The 19,304-nt window shown below is 39.6% G+C and overlaps 1 protein-coding gene across 3 annotated transcripts in view; it reads right to left on the bottom strand.

Moving 5' to 3' along the window:
- The window catches only part of LOC126467694 (uncharacterized), a 424,429-nt gene that overhangs the window by 29,447 nt on the left and 375,678 nt on the right, over window positions 1-19,304 (bottom strand). The window lies entirely within an intron of this gene.

Below are 19,304 nucleotides of genomic sequence, written 5' to 3'. Positions count from 1 at the left end.
TGTACTACCATGACCAATGCTGCGATTATAGTGTGTACAGTTGAGATGTCCCTCACATGTGCGGTAAATGTGTACTACTTCAGAAACCACTTGGAAGAGCAAATACATCCACTCAAAATTTTCTCCTTCAAATGAGTGTTCCTGTCATATCCCTGAAAACTGGACATGTCCTGTGACACCCTATATAAGGATACAGGGTGTCACAGGACATATGTTTTTATCAAAATATGTATATTATAAATATTCAACAGCCCACCTTATTTCTTAAATTGAGTATGAAAATGATTCAATATTGGAAATCAAGAAGAAAAATAAAAGAAGGGGCCATCCACATAGTTCTTTGCAACCCACAGAATATCAATGTAATTCATTCAAAGGTTGATTTTTTTTCCAGGTATATCATTGGCAAGTGCTTACAGAAATTAGAAGTGCATGTTGAAAATAATTAGAGTTATCATTCAACAGTTTTATATGCTTAACTGCATTCATCAGATACATTGTGAACAGACTTAATGCTGCTCAATTTTCAACTCAGTTGTGGTCACTGCAACAAAAAGCTAGGGCAAACTGTGCTCTTGTAATAGTATGATGTCAGTCTTTTCTCAAAAGTTACTCTCCAGAGAGAAATAAAATGTTTTCGGGGTGCAGGGGTAATAAATGTGTAGTATGGGTGCATTTTATAGTAACTGCTTCATGTACTTCATGAGTTGACTTTGCGTTGTATGAAAAGCTGCTTCTGTTTACAAGCAGTTTCCTTAACTAAAGTGACACTAAATGAAAAGATTTGTTGCAAGGAGTCATGTGTGACACAATGTTGGCACCCAATTGTGAGGTACACAAAGTAAGTTTTGCAATGTTATAATGTTATACTGTTATCAGACTAGTCATAACGTCTTCTATGCATGTTTAGACCTGCCTATAGATCCTCAGTGGCCTAGTGCTTGAGCTTTCCTCTTCAGTTTTGCTATACTTCCCCATCATTTACCAAAACAAAATGTCACACTACAGAAAAAAGTACGGTACAATATAGCTATTCCTGAGGGCTGACAAGGGAAATTCCAACTCTTCAAGGTATTGACTCCAGTGCTTGAAGAAGAATGTCTGTGTTACTTGAACATACTAAGTATGCTTAAAAAAATAGTGTAACTGGAGTATGTTTAGAGAATGTCGGAAGATAACTTCAGCATTAAAAAAAAAAATGGTTCAAATGGCTCTGAGCACTATGGGACTTAACATCTGTGGTAATCAGTCCCCTAGAACTTAGAACTACTTAAACCTAACTAACCTAAGGACATCACACACATCCATGCCCGAGGCAGGATTCGAACCTGCGACCGTAGCAGTCCCGCGGTTCCGGATTGAGCACCTAGAACCGCTAGACCACCGCGGCGGCTTCAGCTTTCAAGAGCAGTTTCAAGCAGACTGATAATTTCTACAGACCCTTCAAAAAAGGTTGTAGTAGAAGCTGATAGCAGGAAGAACAGTGAATGTTGTATTACCAGAAGAGCAATCACGGAGTCTCATTGTCCCTGTATTTCACAAAATTCTGTGAGGTGACATTATGCTAAGTGCATAACATCAGTACAATTTTATAATCATGACAGCAAACAAGACACGCATGTTTTTAAGATGATGGAACACCTGTCAAGATTGAAAATCTTGGAATGCAAAAAGAAATTATCATTGTTTTCCTACCTGTGCAGGCAAAGTTGAAATGCATGATACTTGATTCTCAGAAACACTGCTGACAAGGACAAAGGAATTTTATCGGAATGTGTCAAAAATTATTTCGAAATGCAAATGAATGCAGTGATACTGTAGAGCTTTCCCAATACTTTTCATACAAGAATGCTCCATGTGAAGATAATGATATTATATGCAACAAAAGATAAAATAATGAAACAACTAAATTGTGAGTAGTTACTGAAATAAAGCATTGTAATGACTATGATGTGACAGATAAATATGAGTAATATTTATGCTTGCAGCAAACTGCAAACAGATGTAAATAGGACAAATTCTCAAATTAAACCTAATTGTAACTGTACATGCTGTTTCTTTGAAAATAGGCTATGGAAGCAAAAAGTAAATTTCACTAACATGAGGTGAAATATGTATGTTTACAAAACATATGTATTTAGGTAATGACATGATAAGACCACATGCAAATGGCAGTATTTTACATAAAATCTGTCATCTTATGGGGCACATAAATTCGAGAAGTAAGTTTGAATACAGTAAATTTTAAACATTTCACACAAATACTGTATGTTCATAACAATCTGGCATATCATATATTAAAAACATGGAATCAGATGCTATTTCTTGGTTGCATGTGCTAATGAACATGTAACTAATATAGATAGCTGCAAGTAAAATAGTAGCTGGAAACACAAATTTTTCAGTGTCCATAAAAAACGATAAGAAGTCAGACTTCTGACAAAAATGATTCATTTTGACAGCACAGGCATGATGGATGTAAATGCTGCAAAATGATCCTCAATATTTCTTATTAAAACAATACACCAGTACTAACAGTTTGTCAATGGTAAATGATTCTGAAGTGTGCATCAAGCTCAAAAACTTAAAATAAGAAACACAAGTAATGAAGTCCTTGTCACTGAAGATATTGTAACTACACCAAATACAATCATGAGAGGAAAATCAGCTCACATCTCAGTAGGCATATCAAAATCATACACTTTGTGTTCCATATACATATGTAACAACAAAAATCAATATTACAAACATTAAGAGTAGAACAGCATGCTTCTCGTTGATGCAAAAGGATAAAAATATGTGCAGTCATGTTTCTACCCACACACATTACAAAAGGCAGACAAAGACATTCGTTTTATTTCAGTAGGGCCTGTAGGAATTATTAAAAGAGTGGCAGATGTCCCTTAATATCACATTTAGGAATTGTTTTAAATCAAGATCATAGTGTGCTGGGTGACAAGTAATTTCTTTTGGTTAGTCTTGATGAGAAATTCTGACTATTTATCTCAAAAATAATTCCAGTATGGCTAAGTCAACATTTTTGAGCAGCTTGTTCTGTGGAAGGAATCACTAAAATTGATAATCTAATTCTGATGACTTTAATCAAGACAATAAAATTTAACAGTAACTCCTCCACAGACATTAATGATAATTTAATTTTACTGTGGCACTTGTGCATTCATTTCCTTAAAATGCTTCATATTAGTACCCGCACAGAACTGTTAACTTCATAGCAGTGTTTTTATAAATAATCTATTTATAGAAGAGAGGAAGTAATCCAACCTGGATAGTGTCAGACAGGAAAACTAGCCCAGTTTTATGCACTACTTTAGATACTATCTTTTCAGATACAGATAGAACAAAGGCACAGGTCAAATGGGTAATGAAAACTGGGAGTGCAATTACAGTGGATTAGATATGAGAGAAATGTGATCTAGGTAATAATGCCGTAATCACTACTCATAAAACTCTGTTAAGGGGAGTTGGAATGCCCTATCTCGCCAATGTTAAATTTGCTAACTTTGTGTACCTTTTTCTTTGGAACTATTATCTTCAGAACTTTGAAATTCTGGCAGAGGTTTTCAGCATATATTGTGAGCCCACTGAACTAGAACCAATGTTTTCTTTTTGTTGGTATAGTATTTATGAATTTTTTACCATTAAGCCATTTTTTATTGGAAAAAGTATAACATAAACTTCCCTAGTTCAGAGAATAAGCCAGTTCTTGTCATGATTCTAGTTCAGTGGCCTCTTTGAACTGTTTTGCAGCATTTCTGAAAATTTGAATGTTGTTGGTTGAGTGGTTTATGAGATAAAGGTACATGTAACACTAAAAATGTCAAATGCCAGAAAATGCGATTAAAGTAATTTATTATGAAAATTCACAAATACCTTTTATTCTATTATCAAAAGTGTCCAGCAGAGTAATCAGGGTCATCTTCTAGTTCTTCTTCTTCACCTAGAAGCTTTCTTCTCCTTGCTGCCCTTGCTTTTTTTGTATTAAATTCAGCTGCATACTGAGCCTTCCTTACTCGCACGCTGTCCAGAAGCTGAAGACCTCTGATGGTGTTGATACCAGGAGCAATGCCGAGCCTTGCCATGACCTTTAGCCTACCCATATGACCATCATTGAATGAAATAACAGCATCACTGACTCCCCATTTCAATGTTTTTATCCCAACAAATACATTCTTAGGTACACGAGTCCAAATGAGGTTGTTGAACGACTCGTTTTGATTCTGGGTACAACCATGAAGACATTTTCGCAGAAGATCAGGATGCCCCAAGTCTCTATATATTGGTTTAATTACTTCCATAACAGCCAATGGAATATAATTTTTATGGTGATAAGGATCCCCAGTAGCTTGAGATTTTCTATAATTGCACCATGACTGAGGACCATCTGGACAAGCAAAATGTTGAGGATTATCATCAGTTGATGATCGATGTAAATATGTGGCCCATACAGCTTGTCTCATTTCCTGCAAATTATTTGCATTATTTCTTATTGCCATACCATAGTATTGTTGTAATTCATTTATAATTTTATCTGACAGGCGACCTCTAATGGTTTTACCATCTGACAAAATTTTGTCCTTCAGATTCTGTTTCAGTTTCCTTAGACGAGTGCCCATTCGTTTCTGAACATGACCGACACATTCTAGTTTAGTTATTGTCTTATTGACATATGGCATGGATTCTGTAACACTTTTGTATGCCTTGGAGTCCCCATCTCCAAGGAATTTTGTGTAAAATACTCCCCGTTCTTTTTCTGATCTGCTAAACATTTTCACAGCAGCGGCAGCCTCCATGCCTCCACTCGTACCTTCATAATTCTTGCTACATATGTGAGCTGCTTCTATCTTACCAGATGCACAATGGTAACAATGTTTAGTGAGCACTTCATAGTCCAAAACTTTACCGCTGTCCACACTAGTAACAGTAGCAACAGCATTTTTGGATGTGTGACCCCTTTTCTGCCAGGTTCCATCAAAAGCAACAGGGATATCTGGGTTTCCTTCATTTATATATTTTGCTTCACTGGCAGCAGCTTTCATTGATAAATCTGCTACAGACTGAACAGCATCTCCTATCACTTCAGTGTAATTGTCAATTTTAGCAGGTGGAGGTGGAAGATTCATTATGGCACAAAATGTTTGAGCAGCAGTATGTCCTTTACCAATTGCTCTCATTGCATACATTAGCCTGATATTACTCTCAAACAAATTGCTACTGCATGTTTTAGAGCTCCAAAAACAGGTCTCATTTTCACAACTGGCACAAACTATAGCAATTTTGCAGGAAAGTCCTATAGATTTTGTTATGTTCATATCAAAAGAACCTCCACAAAGATTACAACACAAACATTTCTTCATAAACTCAGTAAAAACAGGAAAGTCGACTAAAACATATTGTTCATTAGAAGCTTCATCTGTAATTTCACTTGCACAGTTTGATAACTTCTTTTTTGATGCACTGGTGGGCGTGTCTCCTTCACACATCTCAGCTGTACAAACGTCAGAACTTTCACCAGCATCAACAGGTGCTGAAGCAGAATCACTTGAACAAACGTTATTTGTAAATCTATTACCGCGAAACTTTCGCTTTTTAAATAATGATGCACTCCTAGGCATCGTAGAAACTACGCACTCACCACTGAAAGTCAAAACAAGACAGATAACAAACTCCAAATGAGCGACAAACTAAACTCGAGGCTCAAAACAAACACTCACAGATCAAAAACTGAACAATAAACACAGCTAGTCGTAAAAACAATGGTACCTATGGAAGGATCAAAGATTCTACAACTGAAGAGTGAAATCCACAGCCTTCTATATGTAATGTTTTCGGAAATGCGAAGATTTAAATGTGTACAAATCACAAGATGGGTAACTTTGCTGGGCGCACATGTAATTTTGAAAAATTAAATAAAAATACTTCCAATTGGAATTTCTTAACAAATTTTGCACCATTTTAAGCAGAAAATTTCAAATTAAGTTATAAGGTTAAAAACTGAAAATGTGAATTTTTTCCATTTTCCGGCATTCCAACTCCCCTTAAAGGATGTGGAACTTAATATAAATATTGGTGGTGATATTATTCAACACTATTAACATAGCTTGATAATCAAGCATAAACAATAAACTCATTTGTGTGTCATCGTTCCTCATTAGATAAATATATGTGTATCCATGCAAGTACAGCTACAATACATAGCTCAGTTCTGTCTTACAAGTTTTGGAGAGAACAATGTAAATCAACAAACAGTTAAAATGAAATGTAGCTGATTTATAAAGGAATTGGAGAGCCAAAAACACTAAAACAATGTCAAATTTTCAATTCATTCCTACAAAAATGGTGGATACATGACACAATGAAATTTTGTAAATTTATTTAATGAGTTTGCTCAATCCTGCATTGTCTCTTCAGTATCCCTGACAGTAGATTTCGATAGGGACATAGATAAGCGAGTGCATGTCCCGTGGGGGAGTAGTGCAGCAAGCTGTCACAGGTTTCAATTACCTCAAACCCAAGACACATTTTGTGTTTATCTCCGTACTTGTCTCTATGCAGTGTTCGGACTGTCTGCTGCCTCATAGATTGACTTACATGTCAAATTCCATTGCTGCTTCTGTGGTTCAGCTCCCTGGCTTTGTAGTCAAGCCACCATTAGCTAGTGTAGTTCATTTGTGCTGACAGTGAGGTTTTCACAGCATTGGCACTCCCCACACATATACAAAACTGGCAACAAGCATGGGATTGGCCATATGTACATGCAATGTGAGGGGACTGGCAAAGAACAGACCATTTGACATCAGTTCGTGATAGTCGGAAAGCCGCAGGGTGGCCATTGGAGGGCCCAGTGCTTTCCCTGGACTTGAACACTGTTTCCAACACCTCACAGGCATTGCCCCAATGTACACTCCTGGAAATTGAAATAAGAACACTGTGAATTCATTGTCCCAGGAAGGGGAAACTTTATTGACACATTCCTGGGGTCAGATACATCACATGATCACACTGACAGAACCACAGGCACATAGACACAGGCAACAGAGCATGCACAATGTCGGCACTAGTACAGTGTATATCCACCTTTTGCAGCAATGCAGGCTGCTATTCTCCCATGGAGACGATCGTAGAGATGCTGGATGTAGTCCTGTGGAATGGCTTGCCATGCCATTTCCACCTGGCGCCTCAGTTGGACCAGCGTTCGTGCTGGACGTGCAGGCCGCGTGAGACGACGCTTCATCCAGTCCCAAACATACTCAATGGGGGACAGATCCGGAGATCTTGCTGGCCAGGGTACTTGACGTCCACCTTCTAGAGCACGTTGGGTGGCACGGGATACATGCGGACGTGCATTGTCCTGTTGGAACAGCAAGTTCCCTTGCCGGTCTAGGAATGATAGAACGATGGGTTCGATGACGGTTTGGATGTACCGTGCACTATTCAGTGTCCCCTCGACGATCACCAGTGGTGTACGGCCAGTGTAGGAGATCGCTTCCCACACGATGATGCCGGGTGTTGGCCCTGTGTGCCTCGGTCGTATGCAGTCCTGATTGTGGCGCTCACCTGCACGGCACCAAACACGCATACGACCATCATTGGCACCAAGGCAGAAGCGACTCTCATCGCTGAAGACGACACGTCTCCATTCGTCCCTCCATTCACGCCTGTCGCGACACCACTGGAGGCAGGCTGCACGATGTTGGGGCGTGAGCGGAAGACGGCCTAACGGTGTGCGGGACCGTAGCCCAGCTTCATGGAGACGGTTGCGAATGGTCCTCGCCGATACCCCAGGAGCAACAGTGTCCCTAATTTGCTGGGAAGTGGCGGTGCGGTCCCCTACGGCACTGCGTAGGATCCTACGGACTTGGCGTGCATCCGTGCGTCGCTGCGGTCCGGTCCCAGGTCGACGGGCACGTGCACCTTCCGCCGACCACTGGCGACAACATCGATGTACTGTGGAGACCTCACGCCCCACGTGTTGAGCAATTCGGCGGTACATCCACCCGGCCTCCCGCATGCCCACTATACGCCCTCGCTCAAAGTCCGTCAACTGCACATACGGTTCACGTCCACGCTGTCGCGCCATGCTACCAGTGTTAAAGACTGCGATGGAGCTCCGTATGCCACGGCAAACTGGCTGACACTGACGGCGGCGGTGCACAAATGCTGCGCAGCTAGCGCCATTCGACGGCCAACACCGCGGTTCCTGGTGTGTCCGCTGTGCCGTGCGTGTGATCATTGCTTGTACAGCCCTCTCGCAGTGTCCGGAGCAAGTATGGTGGGTCTGACACACCGGTGTCAATGTGTTCTTTTTTCCATTTCCAGGAGTGTATTCTGCTAATGTTGGTCATGGATGGCTGAGTGATTGAGTTTCAGATAAATATGGGAGCAAGGGTTAGTTTCACTAATTTAGGCACGAACAGCCTCTTGGGTTGCTCTGCATTGAAACAGACACTATGTCAAATTGTGTCTTGTGGTAAAAATGAATTCCTTTGAGGGGCAATTCTCCATCTCAGAACGTTATAAGAATGTGGAACAGCCACTTATATGGTTAGTGATTAATTACCCAGTTTTGGGTTTCACACTTTTTCTGTTTTTGCCTTCCACATAATGGGCGAAGTAAATTTCGTGTCTCGTTCGGTCCTCTTTCAAGATTTGGTTTCTTTACTACAGCTGTATGAGCAGCTGTTTGAGACTACCTTGGGTTGGGTGGAAAATTTTGAAGCACACATTTCACTTATCCATCATCAATACCTAAGTTTTGTCACCTTCACCACATTCCCTTCACCGTGCTTGACAAATTCAAGGCTGAGTTGTAGCATTGCCAAGACATCCGCATTGTTTCTCCCCTTCTTTGTCAAATCAGTGGGCCATCATTTTGGAGGTGATTCAAGCGCTGAGTGGTGCCTTGTGCCAATTTTAAACAAATGGTCAATGCACACTGTGTCATGGACTCACATCTAATTCTGTGGCAGGAGGAGTTTTTGGTGAAGCTGTCAGAGGCCAGTATTTTTCACGCCATCAAATTTCATAGAGCGTACCAGAAATTGCCGCCTCCCCCTCCCAATAAGCCATGGACTTTGCCATTTCCTGAGGGCATGTAGCTCTACTATACAGTCATGGAGAACTGCATCAAACCAATCTTCCGACTGAAGGTCACAACACAACACCAACACACCTGCAACTACCAGTCAACACCACTTTTCAGAGCTTCTTAGTGCTTAACATCCCCCTTTGTGCTTCACCAGTTTAATCATTTGTCCACTAGAATCCCATCTGTGCCAGAAATTTATCAATTTATCAACAATATTTGGAACAACTGAAGAAGGACATTTACTGTTGTGTCAACTACTTCTAGGTCATGGGTTTCATGTGAGAGCACTTATGAAATCTGCAGATTTTCCAGCATCTGCTGGAGAACTGAGTTAATTGAAAACAATGAAAACATAGTTTTATTTGCCAAGGGTGCATCTTCGCAGTCAACTGCTTAGCAAGGATGGTCACGTCCCTAAGGATGAGCACATCAAAGCCATTGTCAACCTACCGGCACCCAAGAACCTGAAGGTGCTCCAGTCCTTTGCTCCACTCCCTATTTAGCTTCCTTTATGCTGGGTAAAACATTAACCCTGGCTGCTGACACATTCCAGTATGACATAGGTGTGGTCCTATGCAGTCCTGTTGCATTGGAATCCAGATGGCTCTGAACAGCCCATGCCTTATGCATCAAAAAGGCATTTTCAGTAGTGCACTGTAATTATTCACAAGTGGAAATGATGCACTGGCTATCATTTTTGAAATTAAGAAGTTTCATGTTTTTTCTTGTATGGTGCAAAGTTCCAACTTATCACCAACCACAAACCACTGGTTTCCTTATTCCGCCCTCATTCCAAGCTACCAGATATGACTGCCCGCCGATCCCAGGAGTGGGTGCTCTTTCTCAGTAATTATTGCTGTGATTTGTTACTGGTCAAATGCCCAGCATGCTAATGCACATGCACTATCGCAATTGCCGGAGGGTCCATATCCAGAGTTCAACCAATAGGAGGCTCTCATTTTTGTGTTGGATGACGTCTTGCAGCAGACACTGCTAGATTTCCTGTTGATGCTGTGGGAGTCTGCAGCCACCATGGCCACCGATCCATTTTTTTAGAAAATGTTTCAGTAGTCCAGATGGGATGGCCTGAGTGCACTCCTTTGGGAGCAGAATTGGCATTCTGTATATTTTTCTCCCATGTGAACACTTCAACTTGGTCCAGGGGTCCTCATGCTTGCCACAGAGGAGTAAGGCTGTTGAGTAGTCATCCCTCCAGCACGGCATCCCTGCATACTCCAGCTGCATGCGTTGCACTGTAGTATGTCTGTTATGAAGGTTTTGGCATAGACATTATGTTTACTGGCCAGCAATCAATAGTGATACTGAACATTTTGTGATGGCTTGCATGGTCTGTGTACACAACCAGACAGCCACTGTGTAAGTTTTCCCATTGGCCAGTCCTGGAGCACCCTTAGGACAGTACGCACATCAACTTTGCAGGCTCTTTTTTGTGAAGTATGTCATTGTTGGTAGTGGATGCATTGTCCAATTTCCGTATGTTACCAAACTGTTCTCCACAACATCAATAGCTGCTATTCATACATTGTCATTTTTGCTACTGAGTTCTTCTGTTTGATGCATGTACCCAATAATGGTTGGCAATGTGTGTTGTGGGAATTTGAAGGTTTTTGCATTTGCAATGGTATCCACCATCTGAGTACCACCAAGTTTCACCTGTCTTAACTCTAAGGTAGAGTGTTTCATGTAAATGTTCAAGGTACAAATGAATAAGCCCCTGACTGCCTCATTCCATGATAATGCACTGTCCAGTTTTCTCGCCCTGTACTGGGCAACATCAGTTAACAGGTGCAGTCTGGCAGAACATTTGCATGGATGTCAGCCACAGTGTTCGTTGGATTTCATGCACTCTGAGTGACGTGCCCTGGACCATCATGGCCTCCCATTCTTTCCCCAAAGAGCTACTATTTGGGTCCAAGCTTCTGGTCAGTATCAGGGATGGCAGCTGGGGTAATGGTGGCCTACAAAGGTTGATGACATCTGTATGTGGTGGATGTTGGTCCGGAGTAGCTGACCTGTCATTCCAATAATTTTTGCCCACAATCTGTTGGATCTGCAATACCACTGTCTCCATGCCTGGAGAGTGATGGGATCTGTTGCAGCATTTTCCTGGTAGGAAGCTACCAGCTGCAGCAGCATGCACATTCACAGCCACCCCCACTCCCACTGCACCCTCCAGCATCATACTTTCGCCTAGAGAATGGGCTAACAGGCTCCCACCACAGAGCCCACGATCTTGGAAACAGTTCCATCTTTCCCCACTCACCCACAGATGAGTCCTTGCCATTAAGGCAGCCTTTGCAATCTTCTGCCACTGCACTGGTGTTGCCTACTGTGTGGTAGATCCACTGCCAGGGTATCATGTGCCCTCTTCAGCCTTCTCAGGGGGGATTTAGTACCCCCACCAGTGGATTATGATGTGGACACAAATGAGGTGACATGAGTCTTGTGGGAGAATAGTGCAGCAATCTGTCACAGGTGGCACACATGAAGTGTTGTATAGGCAGAAACATTGACACACGTTTTAATCTGTAATTGGTAATAGGCCAGGGCCTGTCAGTTCTTACACTGATTTAAATATATATTAGATCTGGCCATCACTTCACGCTGTGCTCTGTTTCTGCATTCTAGTGTTCAGTCATTTGTGCTGTTCAACGTTTGTGTTTATCCACACTCATCTCTACATGGTTTTCAGACTCAGCTCTCTGGTTTCATTGCCATGTTCTTTGTAGATACAAAAGTCTCTTTTTGTGTCAAAATTGCTTTGGTACACAAATTGAATTTTACGTCTGATTGGCTTAAGCACTGATGTGATATTAGAGGTTGTTGTTGGTCTGATAACATGAGACCCAATACAGTATGTTTCACGGGAATCAGTAATGGTATGACCAAGCACTCAGTTTATATACAGAAGCATTTTCCGACTGTACCACCTTCAAATATGACTCCTATAAGTTCATGCAGAATGGCAGGGCATGTTTCGTTAGTTTTGGAAATGTCCTGTAAAGATAGGCTAATGAAGAAGTGGTATCTTTTAAGTTAGTGTTCATACTATTTTGTACATATCTGACTGTTGTCTGTCATGTTGGACTCTGAAAGGTAATGTCTTCATGTATGTGTACATTTGGCATGTGGCACCATAAAATTTGTCAACTTATTCAGAACACAAATACCCATATCGCTTCTACAGTAAAATATGATATATTCCATCCTCAATGATAAATTAAATTTTTACTGTTTATGGACTTCCTTATATGCTAATAATTATTGTCACTAAACCTGCACATCCAATTATTTGGAAAGGATCCAAGTTTTTAGTAGACTTGGTGAAAGTTTAACTGTAATATTCTTAAAGCATTGATACAGGAATTATAAGTCAATGCAATTAAAGCCTTTTGAACTTGCTTGCTTATACATGCGAAAAATATTCCACTAATCTCAAATGTACATTAACCAAGTGCATAATATTAGTCTATGATATAGGCAACTGAAATCGTCACAGTTCTAATATGTCAGCCTGTGCACGCTATGTTTTTTTTAATACATAATAAGCTTTCAGTGCTCCAGCCATATGTCACTAATGACAGCTAGTGAATGTAATTGGAGTAACAAGCTAAGACTAATAAACTTGTTCATTACTAAAACAAAATATTATTTAAGGAAATAAGAAAGAAAAAGAGAGAAGAAAAGAAAGGAAAGGAAAACAAGAAAAGAGATGATTGACTGCTGGTAATGCTGCTAAAAAATAAGGAAAAACAAACTCAAGACATTAGGGTACTAAGCACAAAACTAGCAACTGATATTCCACAGTCAGATATTTTATATGAGAACAGAAATTCCCATTTTGTATTTTAGTAACTCCCAAAAGTTTGAATCAGTGTAACTCATAATGAATCAAGTGTTGCTCTTTTAAATGTAAATAGTATAAATTTCTAAACATAGAGTTCAAGTATATGTGTTGTAAAAAGTAATTTCAAGACACTCCAAAAAGGAGTTGTAATTGTATAGTATCTTATGTTCCACAATGATACTTGTGCTTGTAAGCAAACTGTCAATCCAATGTAATCTTACTTATGTACTTTTTGAGTTATGTGCATCTAAGCATTGTCACTGATTATTACCAGGAAGTCTGGGTCATTTGTCACGTGGATGGGCAGCCACAGCTGGCAACTGCTGTGACATTATTATAAAGCGAAAATGTGATTTTAACATGGTTTTAATAGTCTACAAGCATGTGATTAATAGAAATGTGTACTCTAAAACATTTGATGAACAGAAAGTGGCTGACTAAGCAATATACCTACATCTACATTCATAATCTGCTAATGACTGAAGTGCAAGGGAGAGGGTCAGTTACTACTTCTTCCCATTACATTCACACATGAAGTGCAGGAAGAGTGACTGTTTAAATATCTCTGTGCACACTGCAATTAGTTTAATCTTGTCCTTGCACTTCCTATGGGCACTATACATCGGGGGTTGTAGTACGTTTCTAGATTCACGATTTAAAGGCGGTTCTTGAAACATTGTAAATAGGATATCTCAGGATAGTTTTCATCCATCTCCAGGTGCCTGCCAGCTCAATATCTTCAGCATCTCTATGTGACTCTCCCATGGGCTAAAGAAACCCATGACCATTTGTGCTGCCCTTAAACATGTACAGTTAATGTCATCTGGTATGGGTTCCACACACTTCAGCAGTATTATATTTAGGGGTCACATGAATGTTTTGTAAACAGTCTCCTTTGCAAATTGACTTACATTTCTCTAGCAGTCTAACAACAAACTTCCTTTACTGACTGAGCCTACATGATTTTTCCAGTTCATATCCCTCCAAATTTTTACATTGAAGTATTTTCATGGTTTGATCTCTTACAGTTGTATTTATTTGATATCGTAATAATAGGACAGTACATGTTTTCATAACAGAAAGGAGGAAAAAATGAAACAAAAGGAAATTCAACTGCACTGGGACTTACTTAGAGACGGTACGATTTTGATGATAAAAAAATGGGAACCTCATGCAACTACTGAGGAATATAAGGGGACAAGAATGATCTGTCAATAGTCTGCTGTGGCCAGTAATAGAGTACTGCATATAGAGCTGTTTCAGGTGAAGCACTTGCACGAGGTTTAGGCACATGGTCCACCTTTTGAGAGCAATTTACTAATAGACCAGCAAGGATAGGAAACCATAACCACAAGAGTTTGTAAGTGAACATGGCACTTACACGCTGGACAATGAGAAATAACACATAGTCAATTGCTGGGACAAAAGGCGCAAGAAATTTCTGTATTAAAATTGAAAAATTACATACTTGCAATGTCCGTACTGCACTCAGAGTCTCCCTGAAGGAAGTTCATCAAATTGCAAAAAACTGGCTTTCAGTAATTGCTCTAACAATGTATACCACACATATTTTGATTAATGCTGCCTTTCTTCACATTTACTGTATCCATCAAACTCCCAATGACCAGTTCCAGATCTCACAAAATATATCATTTATGAGTAGGTTCTTTCATCATCCTCTTCATATACAAAAAAACCATAGAGCATTCTCACTACCCAGCTCTAACCTTATAATGCCCCAATAGTGGCTTTTTTTAAAAAAAAAAGAAAAAAAAAAGTAGTTCATACCTTCGGTCACTGATGTAACAACACAAATAACATATATTCAGTGTATAGGCACAGTAAATGGCCTAAGTGTCAGTCATTCATGAATATACTCAAAAGAGAAAGGATAACATGTGTGCTTGGTTTAAATTCCCATGTTAATAGAATCACATGGATACAATGATAGTATGAGTGATGGCAATGACTTCTTTACATGGTATCACACATATACCGATAGGAAGCTGACTAAGAACCAGTCACAGACTTTTTACTACTCTGAGTGATGAGGAGATGTGAACATGGTAAGACCAGTTCGCAGACTGAAGGATTTTTTTAAAATTTTTTTTTTTTTTTGGGGGTGGCCTTATAAAGAAAGGAAAGAGAACATTTTCACTTCAGAAACTACATTACGATTTGAATAATTGTTAGGATAGCTTTTACTAATTTGGGTAAGCTATATGTTATGACAGTAATTTTGTTTACTAAATATGTGGAGGGTTAATAATGGTTCATGGAACCCCTTTGTATGCCTGCATTGGGAATAACTCATTTATGAGTACAGATACCCTCCTCAAATTTTTAATGATTTATGTGATTTCCTAATTAATGGCTTAATTACTTAGTGATGGGGATCATTCAGTTCATAACAATTAGGGTAACAGAAGTACAGTGGTAAAAGTTGTGATCTAACAACTACAATTTCTAAAGCTGCAATCAAAAATCATGGTATTTCGAAATTTAACATTAATTCTCTGTTAAGTTCATTAGTTTCTAGGAAAATCAAAACAAATTATTATACAGTTTCCTGTCCTGCATTTTTCCAATTGGAGGACTCCCAGAAAATATTGTCATCATTAAATGGCTATCAATTTGCTTCCACAGAATTCTCTGTTTTCTGCGAAGCAAATAGCATGCCACTAATACATTCTGCACCCTTCCATTCTGATTCTAATGGTCTCGCTGAATGCTTCATCCAGACCTTTAAATCCCAGCTTTCCGAGCTCCACTGCCATCACTCTTTAGATGAGGCCCTTATACTCTTTGTGGCTTCTTATCGATCCAATCCCCAGGACATGTCAACCACAGCACAAAAACTCCACGGCTGACCACACCGGTCGTGATTATCTACCGTCCTTCCCACCTGTGCATACCCTGAAATATCCTACTTTTTGTTATTAATTGAGGAGAACCCGGGCAGATGTTGCAAACAGCTTTTTTACTAGCTTGCGAAAAACTGCAAGAAACAAGAAATTAACTTCACCTCTACTACGGTTCCAACTAAATACGATTCTGAGCTATAGAATCCAAATAATTTCCTGGAGATGGAAGTAAAACAGGAAAAACTAGTACTCTAAGTACTTTGCCTATTATGAAGCCTAGCTTTTCGATGTGAGCACTTTGGCACTTGATGATGGCACTTTGATGATGCTTAAGTGATGGATTGCATGCAGTTAGTGCATGACTCGGCCATCCCTCACCAATTGAAACTGGCTGCAGTGATCACTGGGTTGGCTTAAATAGTGACACTTCAGGAGATACATTGCCTTCTAGTCACTCATGACTGAAATATGGCATGGTTCTATGGTGCAGCCAGTGATCTCTTGCTGATATTGACAAGATACACAGAACACCATAATTCTCAGTGAGCCTCCTGATGGTCTGGGTTTATACTTTATGTTCATGCATGACTGCTATGGAGTGTGCAAGCATTGCCTACTTTGAACCAAGTATCATAAATGTTGTGAGGACTGAGGATGGTGGCCTTTGTCACCATATCACACCCCTCTTCTAAGCAGACAAGTGATCCTCCGTTTCTCCCTCCAACATACTGTGTAGGCCCTTGTCTTCACCAAAAACCACCAGAATTGGTTTCCTGTGGTCATTTCCAACATTCTGGGAGAGACCATGGCCACAGTGATGCTTCAAGATGACACAGTGTGCTGCAAGCATATTAATTGTAGTCTTGCCATGGTATTCTTCCTGGGTCCAGTAGTCTACCATCATCTTTTGTTCCAGAGGTAGAGTATTCCACTATGCTCATCTTGGACCCCACCAACTGTTCTCAGCTTCCGCTGCAGCCAACTCCCTGGAGGGGACATCAGCTATTCCACATGTCACACTAGCACCAACAACAATGGAGATGGACTGCAGCTCTCAGACATCAGCAAGGATCCACACCCAGGTATATCAAGATGCTACCACCTCTCCTGGCCTTCAGGAGGGCAGGGAGGAATGTTGTGTCGAGGCCTTGGACCTCTCTGCCAGTAACCAGCAACACAGACGGATTATGCATGAACAGATCTTGCTAGGAACAGCACTTTATATGACAGACAAGGGATGGCTGCACTCCACCTGGCCATCAGCTGGCAACCCAAGTGCTGCCAGAACTCACTGGCCCTGTAGACCTTTCCTCCTCCACAGGCCAATAATCAGAAGTATTACCTGCAGTACCCTGATGTGAGGGCAGTATTGAGGTCGGCTCTGGGGCTGCACTCAGCCACTTTGCTTACGCCGAAAAGACATTGCCTCTGATGCTGTCACCAGTAATTGGACTTTGTAATATTGTTGTGTGGTTCCGTTTGGGACTCTAATTTTTGCTCATCCTCTTGGGACTTTAACTTTTGCATGTCCTTTCCAGATTTTGACTGTGGAATGCTTAGTGTGTGTACATAGGGTTTTGGAACTTTCAGTTTACTAAGACATTTTCAGGCCTTCAGCCTTCAGATTTTATTGTTGTTGTAAACCCAAGAAGTGTATTCACAACTGATCCATAGGAAAAGACTGAAAAGTCACATAATTAGTGTTCTTCCAATATTCAAGATATGACTTGTTTTCAGTTATTGTGTTCCATACTAACTCCTATCAGAGAAGATTGTTTATATGTGTTACAATAAACTTCATAATCATTTTATACCTGGATATTTTTCCTGTACCATCTTTGGTGGACACATCAGTATCATTTCACACCTACAAATACCTCATTACACTTGTCATTTCATTTGCTGTTTGATTATTACCCCATTCCTATTACTTTCTATTGTTCATGCATCAGATATTTCATTATTAAAAATGAGTACCATGCTTTGCTTCTTTTACAAATGGTACTACTCTATACCAAACCACAGCAACAAGCTACTATAAAACACGATAAGATGTCAGTTCAATTCATGTATAATTTTTCTGCATCTGTACGTTCATATGAGAATATAATTCTACTTCTAAATCATTCAGTTGTTACCACTTGTCTGCAGGGTCATACAATAACAAAAGTTTATTCTTATCTTACTAGAGGCAACATTATTGATTTTACTTCAGTTTCCTTTAATGTGGCCCGAAGGGCACTCTATGATAGTAAACTGCTCCAATATTTTAATTTAAATAAATGACTCTAAATTTACTTTTCCTATTGCTGTATTTCTGTCTTATTCCACTCTTCACTCCATAGATTATTACTATGAAAGAGATTTGGAAATACTTGGCAGTAATATAATCATTAGAGACCGGATTATATGCACCATAAAAATCTTAAAATATGCATGAAAAGTGTCAAGATATGTAAGATCAAATAATAAAAAACATGGTAATTACTGCGTGCATTATATCTCAAAGTCTATCCTGTGCATATCAATTACAAGGAAGAGCGCCAGACACACGAAAAATCAGTACATTTAGAATGCTGATATCATTTTCTGAATACTTTCTAGTAGAGGTTAGGAAGGGGGTCTTTCTGGGATTATTTTCTAAAAATTTGCGAAATGGGGATGCATACCATGTTTCAAGAATTGTTCCTTCCTTGCTGTTGTCAGTAACAAACAGATATGATGGGAGTGAGTCACAGCGAAACAATCAATATGTACATGACCAAGTTTGAGATATATTGCATGCAGATGGCCATACTCAAAAACTCTGTAATATTTTATTTAAAAATAACATAAAATCATACATTTTTTGAACAGCATTAACTTTTAATTAATACCATTGGACAAAAGCATCATTTACAATTTATTTTACATTTTCTACTATTGTAAACATCAACAATCAAGTTCTGTTCTAAATGTTCGGTAGTAAGATTGTGTCTTCAGTGAATCAAAACATTTTTATAAGCACAGAACAAAAGGACCATTCCACATAAACTGAGGTAATTTGGGCAGTATTTGAATTTGGGTGCTACGTAGGCACTTATTGTTTCTGGTAAAAGTTCACCTGCCCTATTAGTAAAACTATCAATCTGGCACAAGGATTTAAAGCCTGGGTTATTGTTTAAAATGTTTTCAACTTTTTCTTTAAGTTTTCTTGGGAATACCACTGGCAATGAGGAGTTCACTATAATAATTTTATTCATTAACTGAATAGATTCATTCAATGCCAAATCTTCAGATTCGAGCTTTTAAGTACTTGCAGATATATGGGAAAAATGAGTGCTAATCACAGCAAAAGTCTTTTTTAATGCTGGAATCATTAAAAGATTCCTTGTACTGGAAAACTGCCAAGGCTGCTGCACTATCGAAATCGTTTACAACCCCTCTAATGGCCTCAAAATGTTCATCGAAAAACAACACAGCTTCG

Source organism: Schistocerca serialis, chromosome 1, assembly GCF_023864345.2.
Source record: "Schistocerca serialis cubense isolate TAMUIC-IGC-003099 chromosome 1, iqSchSeri2.2, whole genome shotgun sequence".
NCBI classification, from domain to species: Eukaryota; Metazoa; Arthropoda; class Insecta; order Orthoptera; family Acrididae; genus Schistocerca; species Schistocerca serialis.
The sequence above is the reverse complement of the archived record's forward strand: the minus strand, read 5'-3'. Positions and strand labels throughout refer to the sequence as shown.